Raw genomic sequence first — 8,009 nt, forward strand, 5'->3', positions numbered from 1 at the left:
TATTTGTTCAGATTCTCTGCGGGGCAGACAACAGACACATGCTCTGAGATACCCAACAGGAGAGAATTTACTGCGGGAAGGGGGAGTTTTGTGGAACTGGAGGAGGTGCTGCCTCAGGATGAACAGGAACCAGGGCCGCCAAGGGGACCTGGGCGGCAGGATGTGGCGGCCATCACCTGGAGCGGGCTCTTACCTAATTCACTCCGGCGCCCCAGCCCAAGGTCTTGGCACCGTCATGGCTTAGTTTCCAAATAATGGGGTGGAGGCAGACTCCGGCCCAGACATTGGGGAGGGGCGTGGGCGGCATGGAAGGTGGCCACTCTGGGTCAGCCCCTGCTTTGGGGGCCACTTCTGGAGAAGAGGGAACGACAGAGGGCCGACTGGCCTCGATGTGGCTACCACAGTGCTGTAATATGCAGTTACAAATGGGGTGTGTCCACTGCCCTGTGGTTGGAAGCTGGGATATCCTGGGGACCTGATCTTCCTGCTCCCCCTGACTCCTTGCCCCTAACTTGGCCTCACTTCCTCCACCTCTGGGACTGATGCTGAGCTGGTCCCTTCGGAAGCACACCTCGGCTGTGGTCCACGTTTGCCCGCGGGATTCTGTGGCTCCTGTAACCACGACAACCAACAGGCACCAGGCCCCTTGCTGGGTGCCCGGCCCTAGAGCCGTCCAGATGGTTTGCTGGGGGCCAAGTGCAGAGCCAGAGTCTTCGCTGGCAGTGGTTGGGGTCCGTGGCAGGGGCATCAGGACTGCCCCGGTTAATGATGGTCGGGCAGGGTTGGGGGTGGGGTTCCCTGAGGCCAAGTCGGGGCCCGGTACCTGCCCCGCCGTGTGGCCCTGGCAGCCAAGCTGTGATGAACCCTCCCTCTCGCCGAGTCTGTAATTCCAGTGAGGCCTTTGCAGCGCCCTGCTTAGAGGGACCGTAGTCAGGGTGTGAGGCTGAGAGTGTCCTGGGGAGGGTCCTGGAGGTCCTGGTCTCCTCTGCTCCCCACCCCTTCCCAGTGAGTTGTAATTCCTGAGCTGGAGGAGGAGGATTCATGCAGACAATCTTCGGCATTTTCTAGAGCAACTTGCCAGACCAAGAGTCCCAGTGGGGATGGAGGTAGTGGGCAGTAAATCCGCCCGGGGCTGCTTCAGTCTGAGTCAGTGTGAGCCCCTGGCTCTTGGGAGGAAAGCCCAGGGACAGGGCTACGCATCCTTCCCGTCAAGGGTTTACTCATTCTTGCTACTCATTGTCTCCATTCCATTAGGAAATGCTTAGAAGGCTTCGCATGTGGATGGAAATGTTCACACTCAAGGCTCCTGTGTGAGCAGCTGTGAGCAGGCAGGCACTCGGGCTTGCTCTGAATCACCCCCACTCCCTCCCCGCGGGCAGAGTCTGATTTGTTCAGGGTCCAACCTCCTCCACCCGGCCTTGGCTTTGTGAGTTGTGATTTGGTCCGAGGTTCCCACTCCCCTCGACAATGAAGCTGGTCAGCCAACCTTCCACGTCTGAAGTTGGTGCCACCTCAGGGTCCTCTGTATGTGAGGCAATGAATCTCTTTATTGTTTAAACCTCTTTGAGTCTGTGTTTCAGTTACTTGTGGCCCAAAGCATCCCAGCTGGTCCTGCACTGAAGAGTGACTTTCTGCTTTTATGGGAGGCTGACCCTGAGCCATGAAACCCTTCATGGTTACGACAGGCCCTGTGGACGCCATCATACCTGGTCCCCGGGGCAGCCCTGAGTGGGGTGTGTGTGGCACCAGCTCCATGTCTCAGATGAGGACAGCAAGGCCGAAGTCTGATCACCCCATGGTGATAGGGCAGGAACGGAAGCCAGGTGGGAGGGATGGAGGACCGCAGAGGACAGCAGAGGTCGTCCTGGGCTCTGACAGCTGAGAGTAAAACTGACACCACGCCTGAGTTGGTGGAAACCACACCTGTGTGGCTCTGGCAAGTTCAGCGTGGCCCGGCATTAGCAGCGGGGTGGGAGGTACTCCCTTAGTAATGACAGCAAGCGGCATTTACTAACTGCCTACTGTGTGCCAAGTACTACTCAGATCTCCCGTAATCCCCAAGGTATCCTGGTAAGATTGTTCCTTATTATTTGCTTTTTCAGGCAAAAAAGCTGAGGTGGGAAAAGAGGATGAGGGAGGGCATCTGAATTGGAACTTAGTTCTGTGAAGGTTTTAACCACTATGCTCAACAAAAATTCTAACCTCTCCACGCAGAACTCTGGCAAATAAGGCCATAGGGTGGAGCTGAGACCCAGTCTGGGACCAGAGGGCGGCATGTTGCTTCATGGTTCAGCAGGCACCCAACCCAGGGTGTGCTTCTGGTCCCAGATGGCCAGCAGCTCCAGGGTGGGACCTTGTCGCCATTCCTCCAGTGCCCCAGGGCCTAGCAGAGTGCCTGCACACAAGAGATGTCCCACTGTGGTTTGTTGAATAAATAAATGAGCGTCTATATGAGTGACTGGATTCTCCCAAGCAGTTGTTCAGAATGAGAAAATCCATCATGGACCAATGGACTTTAGACTAGAGACTCTTGGATTAGAGACGTAAAAACAGGCCCAGGGAAGGACTAAGATCAGGTAGGGGGTTGGGGAAGAGCAGGACTGGAAATTGGACTCCCACTGTCCAGCCCAGTGTGGCCCAAGGCTTCATGTTGTATCTGCAGGGACCCCATGTGGTCAGGAGGTGTGGGGGGAGGGGAAGGAAGCAGTGGATGTGCATGTCGGTGGCGAATGGGATGAGATGGAGGGGGACCTGATACGAGGGGGAAGTTGCCAGGAGCTGTGGTCCCTCTTGGGGTCTCAGTGAAGAGGAGCAGTGGAGGACAGGGCCCTGAGCTGCCCCTGTCTGCCCGGACCTCGCTGGCCATACTGAATGAGGACTTGCCATTGGTGGCCCGCCCCTCAGGCTGTTGTACTGGGAAGATGCTGGGGAAAGGGGCTTTTTACTGAAATTCTTTCCAGTCCCAAGCTGCCAAACCGCAGAAGTCTTGGGGTTGTATCTGGAGCAACGAGATGTCAAGACAGCCTTTGCTCTGGGGTGGAGAGAGGGGCTGGGACAGTGGCCCAGCGAGTTTCTCTGTCCTGAGAGCCCCCAGCATCCTCTGAGCTGACAAGACCAGTGGGAAAGGTTCCGTGGGGCTTGACTTTGTACTGCCAGTGATGAACTTTGCTCAAAAGTGCTCTGTAGGCAGAAAGAGGAGTCGCAAAAAGGCTTTCATGCGCTATTTCAGGATTGCTGGCCCTGAACATTTATCACTTACTGATGCATATAATTTGCCTGATGACTCAGTTTCATATATTTTAGTTTCCAAAGATAAACAGTTTTTGCATATTTCCTGCAAATGGGGGTTATATTTAATAATCTCAGGGTAGGAGGGCTGGGTGCTGGGGACATGGAGCTCGAGGAAGACAGAGGACTCGGGGCAGCTTGGACACAGCTCAGGTCATGGCACACGCTTGGAATTTTGGCAGGAGGTGTTTGGCCTATAAGACCTACGGGAAGAGGGGCAGAAGGCTGGCCCGAAGGTGGGCTGGTTTTGGAGACGGTTGAACTGAGTGGCTACGGCCTCTGGTGCCTGTTTTCGGGTCCACTGGGCTTTGGTCAGGTCCAAGGCTGGGCTGGACATCAGGGGGGGAGCCCTGGGGTTTTGAGCCAAGACAGAGAGACTCTCCTGCTGCCCACAGAGTCCAGACCTGGCCCTGGTCTGAGCACAGGCCATCTCGCCAACCCTGGTCACAAGCAGGTGGGCTGGAGACAAGTGACACGTCCCCTTTAATGGCAGTCAGAACCTTTAACTGGAGCAGTGGGAGGTGGTCTGGATGCTCCAGGAGACAATACTGCCAACAGCAGGGGCAAATGTGGGCTCCAGCACCAGTGCTGTTACTGACTTGGGTGCAACTTGGATGGGGAGTTTAATCAGTTTGAATCTTGACAGTAATATTTATCTGATGGGGCTCCTCAACGGTTGGGATTTATGAGGGAGGGATTTATAGCACGTGTGAGGTCCTGGTTCAATCCCCAGCAGCTCCTTAAAAATAACTAACTAAATAAATAATTTTAAAAAAAGTTGGGATGGTGTATGACATGTAAAAGCACCCAGCACGATGCCTGGCACAGAATAAGGGCTCAGTAAGTGCTTCTACCCTAGATGTGCGCTTAGGAGTGTGTTAAATACTCAGGGTGATTCAAAATGTGCGCTATGGGTCTCTGTCCTTAAGGAGTTTATGTTTAGTTACTGAGGCAGAGCGACCCTCAGGGAGGTTCGGCTGTGATGGTCAAAGAGAGGGTCTGATTAGGTTGTATTCATCAGGACTCTTGGTGGCAAGTGACAGAAACCCGGTGCCAATGGCTTGAACAGATTCTCATAACCAAACCAGACCAAGGGCCGCTTGCTCCACAGGCAGCTGCAGGGGCTCAGGTGACGTTGCTGGGAGCTGGCCCTGCTCCTGCTGACTCTGGGAGGCCTCCATCCTCAGGCAGACCGTCCCCACGTGGTTCCTGGATGACTTCTGGAAGCTCCAGGCTCACTTTGCAGAAGTGCCAATGGGAATAAACACTTCCCTTTCTCTTCAGCCCTAATGAAAGGCTTAGAAAACAAATCTCGTTGACTCAGTTGGCCTCGCTTGGGCCATACACCCATTCTGAACCAGCATCTATGGTGGAGGAGTTACCAGACGGAGTGGGTGGGAGACTGTCATCATTCTTCTTTCCTCCCTCCCGTGCCACCGGACTGGCGGAGCCTGCCACGGGAGGAGTATGCTTCCCCTCCCCCTGACCTTGGGCTTGGCGAAGGACTTGCTCTGGTCCACGGCTTGTGAGCAGATGTGACGTGTGCCGTGTCTGAGCAGAAGCTCTAAGAGATTTAACACTACAGGCTTCCGCCAGCCCCCTTCGTCTTCTCCCTCTGCCTCTACGAGGTGCTGTCCCACACAGAGGCTGCATCCAAGAGTGAAGAAGATGCTGGAACAGAGCCACAGCCAGCTTGAAGCCTACGTGAAATAGCAGCAAGAAATAGACGTTTGCCATTGTAAGTCACTGAGGCCTGGGGGTCATTTGTTACTACAGCCCCACCCAGTCTAGGTTGACTGATACAAACAGGGAGTGGATAGTGGACAGGCAGAAACAACAGACTTGTCCAAAATCTCTGCAAGTTCACAGAGAAAGCCCCCATATCTGGCTTAGGGCTTGAAACAGAGGTGGCCCGTCAGCATTTCATGAGTTTCCTGAAGCTCCGAATGACGCAGCTCAGAAGCTGGTTCTCTAGGCCATTTCTCCGAGGGCCAGATTGAGTCTTGTCCTAGATTCAGTGTTCTCCAAGGACTCTCTTTAAAACACAGTCCTCTTATATTATTTCCTTGCTTAAAATCCCTCAGCAGGTCTCCCCTGCCCCAGGATAAAGTCTCGACCCCCGAGTAGTCCTCCCTTAGTGGTTAGCTATGCTTTGGAGAAAGCTATGGCCAGATTCGAGTGTGTTCAGGGAAGCACAGGAAGGAACTGAGTCTACACGTGTCCCCTGTGCTGGGTAGGGGGAGGCAGCCCAAGATTCCCCCAAGGGCCAAGTCTGAGACTCTGGGGGCACAGGAAGGATCACTAGGTCCCCCAGACTTTCTCATCAGAGGCTGTCTTTTCAGGCGTAGACTGGGGTGTGGTTCCGGGATGGGCTGTGGTTGTAGCCGTGTCCCTGGAAGACACAAGGAGCGTGATCCGCCAGCTGCCAGGGACCGGAGGGCGGCCGGGATACGGCGCTGCCTGGACCGCAGCTGGGCGCCGCTCCTCCATCTGCGGGGCTAAACGCTGTGCTTCCTCACCGCTCCGGGCACTTCACCGCACTGCAGGCAAACCCTTTTCTCTTTCATGACTAGTCCTAGCAACATGATAGCTGTCATCGTCCCTATTTTCCAGATGAGGAGACCGAGGCTGAGAGAAATGAACCAATAGGGCTGAGCCAGGATCCGAGCGGTGCTTGGGCCACTCTGCACTCCTTCTGGCACCTTCTGGGGCTCCCTCCCTGGGGACCCCGCTCCTCCCTGCCATGTGGGTGTTGGCAGATTGGCTTCCTTTCCCGGGGCTGACAGTGCATATTTTAAGTTCGGAGCCTCCTCTGCAGGATAGACACAGCTACTGTGCTCATGTCTGAGCAACCCACGAGTCCGTCAAGACCCAGAGAGACGAGCAAGGACTTAACAGCATCGCTTGGGGAACACAGCTCCTAATTCCAAACTCTGGTCTATGAAAAGCTCAATTCCCGGGCAGACCTGCCAAGGCTGATGTGGCCAGCTGTGGACCATCTGCTGCCCCTTCCCTTGCGGTCACACCCACACGGCCTGGCTCAGCCCCTTTCCCTCTTCCACCTCAGGACCTTCGCATGTCCCCTTCCTTTGTCCTGGAACAGTCTCACCTCTCTGCTCTGCCCCTTCCAGTTCTTCCTACGCTGCCTATCCTGTGAGTTTCACTGTCATTGTCACTTGTTCTGGGCATCCTTCCCTGAAACCCCCTGATCAGAAATTTTTTGTATCTGTCCTTTAAAGCCCTTATCACAAGGGCAACGATTCACATCCTTCCTCGGCCCCTTCATAGGTCATCTCCACGAGGTAGGGGCCAGCACTGTGATGCCCACCTCTGTCCCTACACCTGGCGCAGGTGGCTTTGAGAGCTCTGTGCAGGGTGGATGGATGGGTTTTCCATTTCTTTAATGAGGCCTTGAAACCAACAAGGGTGGGGTCAGTACTCCCACAAGTGCAGGTGATCCCGGGAGGACCCCCGGAAGGCGACCCACATACCTGTCCCCCTGGTGGGCAAAGCCTCTGAAGTGAAAAAAAGAGACCCTTCTTTCTTCTCCCTGGCCCCGACTCAGTCGCACTTCAGAAGCCACTTTGGATGAAATGACCAACTGTGCCTCATGCCATTCCAGGGCCAGCCTGAAAGAGCGTGTCCACAGCCCGAGGAGGGGGATGTGCAGAGGAGAGGTCGCGAGGGGGCCCAGGAGCCCAGTGGGGCTAGCGGGGGCTATGGGCCAGCTCTCCCTTGGAATGTGCCTCCCTTGTTTAGAGGTGCCCCAGGGCGGGGAGAGCCCGGTGGTAAGTGTGGGCCAGGGGGGCTGGGAGAGCCGGGGCTCTGTGAGGGGGAGCCCCGCCCAGCCTTGTCCCCTGGCAAAGACGCCGGGACGTGATCAAGGACAGAGGGGGACATGATCAAGAAAGGCTTGTGGACAAAAGCTGCCTTCAAGAAGGAAAAGAAGGGGAGGGAGGTGGCGGGGCACAGGAATCACACTGACTGTGCCTCCCATGTGCCAGACAGCTGGAACACGGACGCCTTTCTCATGGGGAAAACTGAGGCTTCAAGAAGCCAGTTCTTTTACTGTGGCCAGCCCGCTGTGAGGGGCTGCCGGAGATGGGACGATAAAGAGACACTCGCGGGTGAAGTCCGGCAAGTTTACGCCGGACGTGCTCTTTCTGCCCCTTTACACCCTCCCCTTCCTCGGCAGACCCGGGACTCAGCACGCCTTCTCAGCTGTCCCACCAGCTGGGAAGACTGCCTGGGCTGGCCTCTACTCCAGTGACAAACTGGGCTCTTTTTTCGGGGGGGTGTTTGTGCTGAAAGAGCCCTAGGGGAGGAGGCACTGCGGTGGGCTGGGACACATGGGGACCATGGGTCAGGGTGCGGACAGCCATCGCCCAACTCTGACCCGCTCTCAAATTCCTGCAGAGAGCAGGAGGTACTTGCGTGGCCCCCGCAGGAACCGATTCTGGTCATCTGGCTGCAGCCCGTTGTGTGAGGTGGAGGAAGATCCTGAGGTCCAGTGTCTCCATGGCAGTGAGACCAGGGAGGAGGCCCGACAGCTGCGGAGGCCCTCTCACTGACCTCTCAGAACCAGAGTCCCCTGTTCACCACACCTTCGCCCCGCAGCTCTCACAGCGCAGGACTGTGTTGGACTCTGGGAATCCATGAGGAAGCAAGACCCATCACGCCCACACAGAGCTCCCCGTCTGGTCCAGGAGGCACATTACAGT

General features: G+C 56.0%; 1 long non-coding RNA gene across 1 annotated transcript; it reads left to right on the plus strand.

Annotated features, from left to right (window-relative positions):
• The first annotated feature begins 644 nt into the window (after positions 1–644).
• LOC140697188 (uncharacterized) lies at positions 645–1,558 on the plus strand. The gene is made up of 2 exons (XR_012074035.1): positions 645–731; positions 1,255–1,558. It is a non-coding gene; the product is annotated as an uncharacterized lncRNA (long non-coding RNA).
• The last annotated feature ends 6,451 nt before the right edge of the window (positions 1,559–8,009 follow it).

This window comes from Vicugna pacos, chromosome 6 (assembly GCF_048564905.1).
Source record: "Vicugna pacos chromosome 6, VicPac4, whole genome shotgun sequence".
Lineage (NCBI taxonomy): Eukaryota > Metazoa > Chordata > Mammalia > Artiodactyla > Camelidae > Vicugna > Vicugna pacos.